A 14,816-nucleotide genomic window follows, 5' to 3' on the forward strand; every position below is an offset into this window, starting at 1 on the left:
TCGTCAATAGCATACCACTGCACCTATCAACATGAAAAGGCAAAAAAATTTGATCCAGACAAGACTAATCTAGACAGCTTCGACATCTTCTACATCTTCCCCTGAGAAGGAACCTGGGGAGATAGATTTAACCAGTCTTTCTGAAAAAGAATTCAAAACAAAAGTCATAACCATGCTGATGGACTTGCAGAGAAATATGCAAGAAATAAGGAGGGAGAATACAGAAAAAAAACAATCTCTGGAAGGACTTCAAAGCAGAATGGACGAGATGCAAGAGACCATTAATGGACTAGAAAACAGAGAACAGGAATGCAGAGAAGCTGATGCAGAGATAAAAGAATCTCCAAGAATGAAAGAATATTAAGAGAACTGAGTGACCAATCGAAACAGAACAATATCTGCATTATAGGGGTACCAGAAGAAGAGAGAGGAAAAGGGATAGAAAGTGTCTTTGAAGAAATAATTGCTGAAAAACTTCCCCAAACTAAGAGAGGAAATGGCCTCTCAGACCACAGAGGTACACAGAACTCCCATGACAAGGGATCCAAGGAGAGCAACACCAAGACACGTAATAATTAAAATGGCAAAGATCGAAGACAAGGACAAAGTATTAAAGGCAGCCAGAGAGAAAAAAAAGGTCACCTACAAAGGAAAACCCATCAGGCTATCATCAGGCTTCTCAACAGAAACCCTACAGGCCAGAAGAGAATGGCATGATATACTTAATGCAATGAAACAGAAGGGCCTCGAACCAAGAATACTGTATCCAGCATGATTATCATTTAAATATGAAGGAGGGATTAAACAATTCCCAGACAAGCAAAAGTTGAGGGAATTTGCCTCCCACAAACCACCTCTACAGGGCATCTTACAGGGACTGCTCTAGATGGGAGCACTCCCAAAAAGAGCACAGAACAAAACACCCAACATATGAAGAATGGAGGAGGAGGAATAAGAAGGGAGAGAAATAAAGAATCTTCAGACTGTGTTTATAATAGCTCAATAAGTGAGTTAAGTTAGACAGTAAGATAGTAAAGAAGCTAACCTTGAACCTTTGGTAACCACAAACTTAAAGCCTGCAATGGCAATAAGTACATACCTTTCAATAATCACCCTAAATGTAAATGGACCGAATGTACCAATCAAAAGCCACAGAGTAATAGAATGGATAAAAAAGCAAGACCCATCCATATGCTGCTTACAAGAGACTCACCTCAAACCCAAAGACATGCACAGGCTTAAAGTCAAGGGATGGGAAAAGATACTTCATGCAAACAACAGAGAGAAAAAAAGCAGGTGTTGCAATACTAGTATCAGACAAAATAGACTTCAAAATAAAGAAAGTAACAAAAGATAAAGAAGGACATTACATAATGATAAAGGGCTCTGTCGGGTCCCTTCCCTGTCTATGACCCACAGATGAGGGAAGAGATGCGATTGTTCGTCGAAGATCTTAAGGACAAGCCAGGGGACTCAAGGCGTGACAGCGCAAGAGTGGTGCCGATAAGGCATCTCTCATATTTATTGATAAAATGGTTGTTAACAACAATATTGGGGTTTCCATGCACAATCATTAATTAAATTCAACCCTCAACAGTTTCACTTTCTGAAGGATAACAAACAAATCCTCATGGTGAATGAACACAGAAACTCTTTCTGTCTTGGCTACTGTTTCTGTCTTGACTACAATCATGAACCATAAACAAACCATCAAGGCAAAAGTGCTTATACATATGATTTTCATACTTTATATATAAATTCCATATAATTCCCACATTTCCCCCTTTTTGTTTTTAAAAGGCTTCAAGATAATGATTGTTGTAACTCAAGCGAAAGATCCATTCTTAATTTTCTAAATATCAACCTAGCTGGACAAAAGCAGCAGAGAATGCCTCATATAAATGGGGGGACGCGGTTCTAAGCCTCGCCTCAGTTGGCCCCCACCTCTTCACCTGTTGACCCTTTATGACTGTGCCTGTCTTAGGTTGTTCCTCCCATGAGGAATCTTACCTGTCTCTGGCTAACCAGCCATCTCCTGGGGCCACACAGGGAGAGAACGTGTGGAAAAAGGAGGCATTAGGAGTAGACTGATGTTTGTTTTTTTACTCTCACTCTTATGTCCAGCCTTAATCATAGAAATCACAAAATACAAAGATTTAGTGCACGGACTTTCATGAGTAACAATGCAAACAAAGGACAATCATTTTTTAGACATCACTTCTAGGAAAGTAGCATAAGCATGCATCAGTTTCAACAAACTGGTGACTCTATGACGCATCCAGGCTATTAAGACTGGAAGGCAAATACACAAAAGAAACAGGCCTACAATTACTGGCCATATCCAGTGAAACCAAGAAAACCATTTAGGTAATTCAGACATTTGAGAAAACTTATCAATAATATGATGAATATTGTCTATTTGATTGTGAATAATATGAGAAAAGTCAGATTAAAACAACACATGCCTGGAAACTGTTCACATCCCATATGTTCTTTTAACAATAGATAGTCTATAGTAGCACGGTCTTGAAGTACTGCAACTCATACTTCTCCCAATTCCTGGTTGAGTTCAGATAATACAGAAGCAGTCAGATTTGTTGTTTTACTGTATGCACAGGCCATCTTGGATATTTCATTCTGCATTCCTACAACGAGTCCTGGAACTGTTAAGATGAATGCAGCAGCGACAGCTACAGCAACAGGATCTAACAACTTCAAGTTGTCATCACAATCAGGTGACAGGGCTCGAGAAATCTGTCTGTGCTTATATCCAGGATGGTCTGTAAGAGCAGGAAGAATACGTCCTACTCCACAAACACCTTGATAATGTGAAGAAAAGGCTTGATATGTTTTGTTATTGCATAAAAATACCTAGCCATTTGGAAGTCTATATCCAAAAGGCCATTTTACATGAATAGTAGAATTACAGTAAGAAGAAATATGAGTGCAATTAATGCATATACATTCAGAAACTATAGTAGTACTGACAGGTAAGTTCAATTGAACTTCACGAGTAAGAACTTTAGGAGAGTGAGTAATGTTTATTCCTGAAATATTAGTGAAAACAGAAAAAGGGAGTCTAATACCTATTAAATTCTTCTTTAATAATCCACTAATAGAGGAATCTCCTGCTACACAAAAAGATGAATTGTTCAGTCCTCGACTTGCAAGTTGTAGCCACATACTAGGTGAAGAAAATTTCCCGCTCTGGAGAGAGTGATATGTCTAAGTAGACATAACTACTTTTATATAATATATCAGGAGATCCTTTTTGATATTTCTCACAAGAATAATTGCCAATATCATTTCTGGTCAAAACTGTTTTATAAATGTCATAGTGAGTATTATCTCTTTTAGACTGATTAGTTGCATTATTCCATCCAAGCTTTCCTCCATACTTTTGTCTATATATCTCTTCACCATCTTTTTTCCATACTATAGGACCTACAGGAGTAGAACAGGTGGATACACAATGAAGGACTACTCCTCGGCCTAAATATGGAGGACTGCTCACACTAGCTGTAATAGTGCAAGCTTGTGCAGTGTGTGTATGCATGAATGTTATCACCAAAAATAGAAGTAGAAACTCCACTATCCAGGAAGCTTCATTCCAGTGATGAAGTTTATTGGTGGCCATCCTCTGGAGCAGCTCTTTCTGAGGATGTTGATATTGGAAGTTCTTCTTCATATGATATCTTAATTCTTTTTCTGGGTAGCCAAATCAAGCGTTGATCCTCTGTAATGACACAAACAAACCCTTTGCCCCACACTTTGATAGGACCTTTATACCACTGGGAAGAACCTATTGGAGAGCACCATACAGGAACTGCTGTTGTTTCAGGAAAAGAAACATTGTCAGAAAAATGTATTTCCATAGCTGATCATCCATCATTTTTGAAAAGATCAAAATTAAGAACATGTAAAGCATGCATTAAGCGCTGATTTGCTGTTAATTTTATCATATCCGGGAGTAATACCCCTCTTTGTTTTAACAAATAATGCTTAAGAGTAAGATGACGACGTTCAATTAGAGCTTGACCTGTAGAATTGTAAGGAATGCCTGTTTTATGAGTAATACTATACAGCTGAAAAAATCTCTTTAGCGTAGAGGAGAGGTAAACTGGAGCGTTGTCAGTTTTTACGGTGGTAGGAATGCCTAGTACTGCAAGTGCTTGTAAAAGATGAGTGATAACATGATGAGATCATTCTCTTGGCAAAGCTGCTGCCCACGAAGTGGAAGAATAAGTATCAATAGAAACATGAACTTGCTTAAGAGTTCCAAATTCAGGAACAATAGTAACATCCATTTGCCATAGGGCATTAGGACGTGTTCCCCTGGGAACAGTTCCTGCTTGCAAACGAGGAGAATTAATTTGAGAACAGGTTGGACAAGAATTCAAGATATTATGAGCTTCAGATGCAGAGAGAAAAACGCTTCTGTAAGGTGAAAGAAGGAGCATGAGTCAGGTCATGATATCGTTGAGCTGGTGAGTAAGTAACTAAAGAAACAAGCTTGTCTACCTTATCGTTATAATATGATAAAGGACCTGGTAAATTAGAATGTGATTGTATATGTGTAATGAAGAAGGGATGTAGACGTTGATGGATACACACCTGTAATTGAGAAAATAAAGTGTTAATAGGAGATTGTACAGTGCCCAATGTTGCAGTTTCTAATAGAGGAACAGAAAAGGCAGCATAAGCAGAGTCAGTAACAATATTGACAGGACCTGGAAAATCTTGCAAAGCTTGCAACACAGCATATAACTCATTTTGTTGTGCAGAAGTAAAAGATGTTTGAAAAGTTTTTGACAAACCAGAACAAGTTATATAGGCTGCTTTTAAAGATTTTGTACCATCTGTAAAACAGGTAACAGTATTTAATAATGGATTAGGAGAAGTTTTTTGAGGAAGGATCCATTGATGGCGCTGAAAAAAATGAAAATAACTTATTCTTAGGGTAATGACAGTCAATATTTCCTAAATAATCTGAAAGTGCAATTTGCCAATGAGTATTTTTTTGAAATACTTGCATAATATTTTGTTTAGGTAAAGGAACAATAATAGTGTGAGGGTCTTGACTAATCATCTGTCTTAGTCTCTGGCGTCAGTTAAGGATAATGGAGGCTACTTTGTCAATGTAAGGTTGTAAGGAGGGTTTAGTTTGATACTGCAAAAATATCCATTCTAACCAACCATCACATTGACAGAGCAATCCTGTAGGAGAATGAGGAGTAAAGTAGATTAATAAAAGTAAGGGTTTGTGTAAGTCAATTTTTGATAATTGAGCTTTTTGAATGTGTTGTTCTATCCACTTGAGTTCTTCCTCAGCTTTTGAGGTTAAGTCTCTAGGACTATTAAGATCTGAGGGTCCTTTTAAAATATTAAAAAGATGTTGTAATTTATAAGTAGGAATTTCTAATAATGGTCAGATCCAAGTAATATCTCCTAAGAGCTTTTGAAAATCATTTAAAGTTTTAAGATGATCTCTCCTAATTTGAATTTTCTGAGGACTTATTGAATTTTCTTGAATTTTATTTCCCAAATAATTCATTGGGTATTGTATTTGTATTTTACCTGGCACTATTTGTAATCCCCATTGTTTTAACTCAATTTCAGTCTCATTGAGAATATTGGTAAGAGATAAATGCCTAGGTAGGGCTATGAGAATATCATCCATATAATGAATGATATAAGCTGAAGACCATTTTTCACGTATAGGCTGAAGAGCTCTATGAACACAATTTTGACAAATTGTAGGGCTATTTAACATTCCTTGAGGAAGTACTTTCCATTGGAATCTTTCTGAAGGTGCCTGCAAATTTAAAGAAGGGACAGTAAAAGCAAACTTTTCCCTGTCTATTATAGCTAAATGAATTGTAAAAAAACAATCTTTAACATTAATTATAGCTATGTTCCAGTCTTTTGGAACCATAGTTGGAGAAGGGAGGCCTTGTTGCAAAGGTCCCATAGGTTTAAGAACTGCATTAATTTGTCTGAAATCTTGTAAAAGTCTCCAATTTCCTGCTTTCTTTTTTATAACAAATACAGGAGAATTCCATGGACTTGTGGAAAATTCTAACCTATCTAGCTGAAGTTGTTCTTGAACTAATGTGTGTAGGGCTGCCAATTTTTCTTTATTGAGGAGCCATTGATTCACCCAAACAGGCGTCTGAGTGGTCCACTGTAATGGTATAGGAGCTGGCAGCCGTTTATCAATGACCCCTAAGAAAAAGATGGAACTGATGAAGGCTCATTAAAAGACAATGTAGTATGCCATTGTTGCATTAAATCTCGTCCCCAGAGATTAATTGCTACATGAACAATTAAAGGTTTTAACAAAGCTAATTGTTTTTCAGGACCGAGACAATGCAAGGTAGCTGAACTTTGCCATACTTGAGAAGCTGTACCAATACCTGAAACTTGAATATGCTTCTCTTGTTTGGGCCAATTTTTTGGCCAATATTTAAGAGCAATTACAGATACATCAGCTCCTGTATCCAACAATCCTGTAAAAGACTTGCCTTGAATACTGATCTTGCATTGAGGTCTATCAGATGTAATTTTTGTATTAAGCCATATTTGTTTACCTGTACTTCCAAATCCACCCTGTCCTCTCTCATAAGGTGTTGTTGAAGGTGGGAGATAGGGAAGTAAAAGTAATTGAGCAATTCTTTCTCCTTGAGTTATATATAATTCCTTATGAGATGACACCATTATTTTAATCTCACCCATATAATCTTGATCAATAACTCCAGGTCTTACTATTAATCTTTTTAGAGTCCAGCTACTATGGCCTAAAAGTAATCCTACAGAATTGGCTGGTAAAGGACCAAAAATTCCTGTACTAAGTAACTGAACTTCTTGTGATGGGTGTAAATATACAGATTGAGAAGAGGCAAGATCTACAGCAGCACTTCCTTTAGTTGCAGCTTGTAAATCATGCCATGTTCTTTTACTTGGAGAGGATGCCTCTGTATTATTTTCTAGGGCCTCAGAGGCTGGCCCGATTGGAGGTTTAAAGGCTGAGATTCATCGATAGGATTACCATCTTTATCAAATTTTGAACGACATTCATTAGAGCAATGTCTCCCTTTTTTACATTTTGGGCAAACAGACAGCCGTTTATTTTTAAAATTTGACTCTTTTGTTCTCTTCTGCAATTGGCAGTCTTTTTTCATATGCCCTTGTCTGCCACAACCAAAACACTTTAAATTTCTTGCATTTCTCCTTGACTTTCCTTTCATAGCAGTTGCTAGTAAATTAGCTTGATATGTAGGAGAACCTATATCAGCAGAGGCTTTGATATAATCTTCCATCCTAGCTCCTGTGGCTTTTAAAGGTCTAAGAACTCTCTGACACTCTGTATTTGCATTATCATAGGCTAGCACCTGTAACAACAGATCTCTCAACTCTGGATGCGCTACTGTCTTTCTCAAATTATCTTCCAGTCTCGCAACAAAGTCAACATAGGACTCACTAAGCCCTCGTTTAAGTTTGCTAAATGGCAAGACAGGCTTCCCAGCTGCTTGTATTTTCTCCCAGGCTTTTAAGCAACACAAACGTACTTATGTTACTGCTATGTCTTCATATCTAACTTGTCTCTCTATCTGCAGCCAGTCTCCTTGTCCTGCTAGTTGTTCATCAGTTATAAGAATTGGAGGATTGGCATGCTGATTTCTCAAAGCTTGTGCTTTTGCTTCCTCATACCACCAGGTTTTAAATTGTAAAAACTCAGAAGAGTCCAGACAAGTACGAGCCAACAAATCCCAATCATGAGGAATCATCCTTTCCTGTTCTGCTAACCCCCTCAAGAGACCCACAACATATGGAGAATTAGTACCATATGAAGAAATAGCCTGTTTAAAATCTTTTAATGTCTTGTAAGGAATAGGTGTATAAAGTGCTTTGACGCCTCCTTGTGGAAAATCAGGATCCTCACCTGGCCCAAAAGGAGTTAAACTAACTGGTGCTATTAAGGGTGTCAGATAAGCATCTATATCACCCTCCCTCTGAGCTTTACATATTCCTGCTGCGAAGGCAGACGTTGCAGGAACAGAGACTGGGGATTTTTTATGATGAGAGGAGCAAACAGAACTCTTATCATCAGTCTCTGAAGAAGAGGAAGAGGAGGATGAAGAGAAGAAAGGGAGATGTGGGGATGGAGATCGCTTACTTGATTTTTCCACATCATCTAAGAGTTCTCTCTCGCACTCTTGTGTATCTGACTTAGTTTCAGACAGTGGGGGAGTTTGCAAAGGCTGCAAGGCAAGAGTGATCAAATTACATAAAGACCAAACAGGCACAGGGATGACATTTCCCTGCCTGTGAGCCTTTTTCAAATCTCTTAAAACATTATCCCAATCAGCTTGTTTAAGTGTCCCTTGTGGTGGTAGCCAATAACAATGTTTTTTAATATACTTATAGAGTTGGGCAAAATATTTTTTAGAAGTTTTCACTCCTGATGTTTTTAGGAGGGCACGGAGTAATTTTAAATAATCCTCCGGTTTAGTTGCTTTAGTTTCTGTTTGGCCCATTTTAGTGTCCCTGACGTCTCGATCCTGTTCCCTACGTACGCTTTCCCGGGAATCTTACCGGATTGACGATCTTCGGAGCTTTCCCTGCCTTAGAATTGCAAGTGCCGCTGATTGGAGGTTCTCCTCCCTTAGTTTTGACCATCTTTCAGGTCCCTGTTCGGGCGCCACTTGTCGGGTCCCATCCCTGTCTCTGACCCGCAGGTGAGGGAAGAGACGCGATTGTTCGTCGAAGATCTTAAGGACAAGCCAGGGGACTCAAGGCATGACAGCACAAGAGTACAGCCCATAAGGCACCTCTCATATTTATTGATAAAATGGTTGTTAACAACAATATTGGGGTTTCCATGCACAATCATTAATTAAGTTCAACTCTCAACAGTTTCACTTTCTGAAGGATAACGAACAAATCCTCATGGTGAACGAACACAGAAACTCTTTCTGTCTTGGCTACTGTTTCTGTCTTGACTACAATCATGAACCATTAACAAACCATCATGGCAAAAGTGCTTATACATATGATTTTCATACTTTATATATAAATTGCATATAATTCCCACAGGCTCAGTCCAACAAGAGGATATAACATTATAAATATATATGCACCCAACACAGGAGCACCAACATATGTGAAACAAATACTAACAGAATTAAAGGAGGAAATAGAATGCAATGCATTCATTTTGGGAGACTTCAACACACCACTCACTCCAAAGGACAGATCCACCAGACAGAAAATAAGTAAGGACACAGAGGCACTGAACAACACACTAGAACAGATGGACCTAATAGACATCTATAGAACTCTACACCCAAAAGCAACAGGATACACATTCTTCTCAAGTGCATATGGAAAATTCTTCAGAATAGACCACATACTAGGCCACAAAAATAGCCTCAGTAAATTCCAAAAGATTGAAATCCTACCAACCAACTTTTCAGACCACAAAGGCATAAAACTTGAAATAAATTGTACAAAGAAAGCAAAAAGGCTCACAAACACATGGAGGCTGAACAACATGCTCCTAAATAATCAATGGATCAGTGACCAAATTAAAATGCAGATCCAGCAATACATGGAAATAAATGACAAAAACAACACAAAGCCCCAACTACTGTGGGATACAGCAAAAGTAGTCTTAAGAGGAAAGTATATAGCAATCCAGGCATATTTAAAGAAGGAAGAACAATCCCAAACGAATGGTTTAATGACACAATTATCGAAATAGGAAAAAGAAGAACAAATGAGGCCTAAAGTCAGCAGAAGAAGGGACATAATAAAGATCAGAGAAGAAATAAATAAAATTGAGAAAAATAAAACAATAGCAAAAATCAATGAAACCAAGAGCTGGCTCTTTGAGAAAATGAACAAAATAGATAAGCCTCTAGCCAGACTTATTAAGAGGAAAAGAGAGTCAACACACATCAACAGAATCAGAAATGAGAAAGGAAAAATCATGACGGACCCCACAGAAATACTAAGAATAATAAGAAAGTACTATGAAAACCTATACGCTAACTAGCTGGGAAACCTAGGAGAAATGGACAACTTCCTAGAAAAATACAACCTTCCAAGACTGACCCAGAAAGAAACAGAAAATCTAAACAGACCAATTATCAGCAACGAAATTGATGCGGTAATCAAAAAACTACCAAAGAACAAAACCCCCGGGCCAGATGGATTTACCTCAGAATTTTATCAGACATACAGAGAAGACATAATACCCATTCTCCTAAAAGTTTTCCAAAAAATAGAAGAGGAGGGAATACTCCTAAACTCATTCTATGAAGCCAACATCACCCTAATACCAAAACCAGGCAAAGACCCCACCAAAAAAGAAAACTACAGACCAATATCCCTGATGAATGTAGATGCAAAAATACTCAACAAAATATTAGCAAACCAAATTCAAAAATACATCAAAAGGATCATACACCATGACCAAGTGGGATTCATCCCAGGGATGCAAGGATGGTACAACATTCGAAAATCCATCAACATCATCCACCACATCAACAAAAAGAAAGACAAAAGCCACATGATCATCTCCATAGATGCTGAAAAAGCATTCGACAAAATTCAACATCCATTCATGATAAAAACTTGCAACAAAATGGGTATAGAGGGCAAGTACCACAACATAAATAAGGCCATATATGATAAACCCACAGCCAACATCATACTGAACAGCGAGAAGCTGAAAGCTTTTCCTCTGTGATCAGGAACAAGACAGGGATGCCCACTCTCCCCACTGTTATTCAACATAGTACTGGAGGTCCTAGCCATGGCAATTAGACAAAACAAGGAACTACAAGGAATCCAGACTGGTAAAGAAGAAGTTAAACTGTAACTATTTGCAGATGACATGATATTGTCCATAAAAATCCCTGAAGACTCCACTCCAAAACTACTAGAGCTAATATTGGAATGCAGCAAAGTTGCAGGATACAAAATTACCACACAGAAATCTGTGGCTTTCCTATACACTAACAATAAACTAATAGAAAGAGAAATCAGGAAAACAATTCCATTCACAATAGAATCAAAAATAATAAAATACCTATGAATAAACCTAACCAAGGAAGTGAAAGACCTATACTCTGAAAACTGTAAGACACTCTTAAGAGAAATTAAAGAGGACACTAACGAATGGAAACTCATCCCATGCTGTTGGCTAGGAAGAATTAATATCATCAAAATGGTCATCCTGCCCAAAGCAATATACAGATTTGATGCAATCCCTAGCAAATTACCAACAGCATTCTTCAATGAACTGGAACAAATAGTTCAAAAATTTGTATGGAAACACCAAAGACCCCAAATAGCTACAGCAATCCTGAGAAGGAAGAATAAAGTGGGAGGGGACCTCACTCCCCAAATTCAAGCTCTACTACAAAGCCACAGTAATCAAGACAATTTGGTACTGGTACAAGAACAGAGCCACAGACCAATGGAACAGAATAGAGACTCCAAACATTAACCCAAACATATATGGTCAACTAATATTCAATAAAGGGGCCATGGACATACTATGGGGAAATGTAAGTATCTTCAACAGATGGTACTGGCAAAACTGGACAGCTACATGTAAGATAATGAAACTGGATCACTGTCTAACCCCATACATAAAAGTAAGTTCGAAATGGATCAAAGACTTGAATGTAAGTCATGAAACCATAAAACTCTTAGAAAAAAACATAGGCAAAAATCTCTTAGACATAAACATGAGTGACCTCTTCTTGAACATATCTCCCCGGGCAAGGGAAACAAAAGCAAAAATGAACAAGTGGGACTACATCCAGCTGAAAAGCTTCTGTATAGCAAAGGACACCATCAATAGAACAAAAAGTTACCCTAAAGTATGGGAGAATCTATTCATAAATGACAGATCCGATAAAGGCTTGACATCCAAAATATATAAAGAGCTCACACACCTCAACAAACAAAAATCAGATAATCCAATTAAAAAATGGGCAGAGTAGCTGAGCAGACAGTTCTCCAAAGAAGAAATTCAGATGGCCAACACACACATGCAAAGATGCTCCACATCACTAGTTATCAAAGTAATGCAAATTAAAACCACAATAGGACATCACCTCACACCAGTAAGGATGGCTACCATCCGAAATACAAACCACAACAAATGTTGGCAAGGTTGTGGAGAAAGAGGAACCCTCCTACACTGCTGGTGGGAATGTAAATTAGTTCAACCATTGTGGAAAGCAGTATGGAGGTTCCTCAAAATGCTCAAAATAGACATACCATTTGACCCAGGAATTCCACTTCTAGGAATTTACCCTAAGAATGCAGCAGCCCAGTTTGAAAAAGACAGATGCACCCCTATGTTTATCGCAGCACTATTTACAATAGCCAAGAAATGGAAGCAACCTAAGTGTCCATCAGTAGATGAATGTATAAAGAAGATGTGGTACATATACACAATGGAATATTATCCAGCCATAAGAAGAAAACAAATCCTACCATTTGCAACAACATGGATGGAGCTAGAGGGTATTATGCTCAGTGAAATAAGCCAGGCGGAGAAAGACAAGTACCAAATGATTTCACTCATATGTGGAGTATAAGAACAAAAGAAAACTGAAGGAAAAAAACAGCAGCAGAAGCACAGAACCCAAGAATGAACTAATAGTTACCAAAGGGAAAGGGACTGGGGAGGACGGGTGGGAAGAGAGGGATAAGGGTGGGAAAAAAGAAAGGGGGCATTACGATTAACATGTATAGTGTGGAGGGGGGGCATGGGGAGGTCTGTGCAACAGAGAAGACAAGTAGTGATTTTATAGCATTTTACTATGTTGATGGACAGTGACTGTGTATGCGTATGTGGGGTGGACTTGTTGAGGGGAGAGCCTAGTGCACATAATGTCCTTCATGTAATTGTAGATTAATGATACCAAAATAAAAAAAAAAAGAAAACCCCAGCCCCTCAGCATGTCAAAGCCAAAAGGCCAAAAACATGTTAACTCTATGAATGAAAATGAGAAATGCCAGCTTCCCTAATCCTCTCATGTCTCCTCAGCCTAATTTTTGTCATCAATCTACATTCCTATTTTATGCACACAGCACATCATCAGTAAGGCAAATGTTTAATGTTACAACCTGGCATGTCTGGTCTAATTCCAGAGCTATGAAAAGACATCTAGGACATGCAGCATCTGCTCCCTCCTCCCAGGCCTCCAAGAGTCCTCTTATCACAGTGTAATTTGGACACAGTCTGACTCTCAAGTTCTAGGGTATGAGTGACTCAATGCTATCCTTAAAGACCCTTCACAAAGCCGATGAGCTAAACACGACCTTCACAAATCATCTTCTAAGGAAAGAAAAATGATGCCTGTCACCTTTAAAAAGCCAACCATTCAGTAATAAAATAATGGGCTCAGAGAATGACAATTCTTTCTTTCTCCATGATGCAAACCATATGTGGTAGCACTATTTTCAAAAGAGTAGTACAATTTACTTCTTATATCCTGACATTAGGAGGTAATTGACATGCTTTGGGCTCTTCAGATTACAGCCTGGAGAGCAATGAGAAATTTGTTCTGGGTTTGATTATTATTTGCCCCAGTCAATTAGTTAAGTATATGTTGAGATTAATGAGCAGAGAGCAGAGAACTGTGAAAGCGGGACATGAAAGTAAAAGGCTTTTAAATGAGGGGTAGAAGGGAGTAAATGAACTGGAACAAGGATTTCCAGTCTTCTCCCTCTGCTGATGCCTTTCTGTTTCAAGAAACTTCAGAACTCTGGTTACAATGGCAGGCCATACACACACATTAGCCTCTGCTCCCTCAAAACCCCCCACAAAAATGGAAGAGAGATGTGCTAAGACAAAACGCCTGGAGCAAAGAGAAAGAACAAAGGCAACAGCGGCACAGTGGTGGAAACCAGGGAGTGGATGGATGCGTGGGCCTCATTCAGGGGGCCTGAGGCTGCTGAGTCTGGCTCTAGGGCCCCAGTATAAAGGCAGGGTCTGATGGAAAGTCTACTGAGGACACAGTTAGGCCCCCAGCCCCCACTCTCTGAGCCACCTTAGCTGAATACCAGGGCCTTACTCTCCAGAAAGGGCAAAGAAGCAGGAATCAGACACAGCTGGGAGGAGGGACAGCATATTAAAGTCACGAGGAGGATGAGCTGAAGGTTTACACACTGGATTTTGAAACGCTGCCACCGCCCCAACCCAGGACTACTTCTACTCAGTTCCTAGACTCTACTGGCCAGACTTTTACCCCATAGACAAGAGTCAGGAGGAGCCTTACCCATAGGAGCTGACCCAATTAAAAAATTATCTAGACACAGTGGAGCCAAGATGGTGGCATGAGTAGAGCAGCAGAAATCTCCTCCCAAAACGATACACATTTTTGAAAATACAACAAATACAACTCTTCCTAAAAGAGAAACCCAGAAGACACAGGACAATAGCCAGACTACATCAAAACTTGCGAGAACCCAGCACATTGCAAAGGAGGTAAGATACAAGTCGCAGCCTGGCAGGACCCTCACCCCAGCTCCTGGCAGGAGGAGAGGAGTTGGAGTGGGGAGGGAGAGGGAGCCCAGGACTGCTAAACACACAGCCCTAGCCATCCGCACCAGAGCGCATACACAGTGCATCTGTGGGGTGCTGGAAACTAGGGAAACAGGACAGTAAGACCTGTGAGTGGGTACCTGCAGCTGGTGGCCCTGGCAAAAAGAAAAGCGAGTGCTTTTTGAAAGTCTTAAAGGGACAGTGACCCCACGGCTGGATGGAAGCGTCCCGGGACACTTAGCCC

The 14,816-nt window shown here is 39.2% G+C and overlaps 1 long non-coding RNA gene across 3 annotated transcripts in view; it reads right to left on the bottom strand.

The window, feature by feature from the left end:
• Positions 1–1,481: 1,481 nt before the first annotated feature.
• Positions 1,482–14,816, bottom strand: part of LOC118969192 (uncharacterized) — a 159,359-nt gene continuing 146,024 nt past the window's right edge. For 2 of the 3 annotated variants that reach the window (XR_012122742.1, XR_012122743.1), the window contains one exon: positions 1,482–3,736. This is a non-coding gene — a long non-coding RNA (uncharacterized lncRNA). Of the gene's footprint in view, positions 3,737–8,176; positions 8,262–14,816 lie in introns of all 3 variants that reach the window. The other variant, XR_012122744.1, reaches the window with a different exon arrangement.

Source organism: Manis javanica, chromosome 11 (genome assembly GCF_040802235.1).
Source record: "Manis javanica isolate MJ-LG chromosome 11, MJ_LKY, whole genome shotgun sequence".
In the NCBI taxonomy this organism is placed as follows: Eukaryota; Metazoa; Chordata; class Mammalia; order Pholidota; family Manidae; genus Manis; species Manis javanica.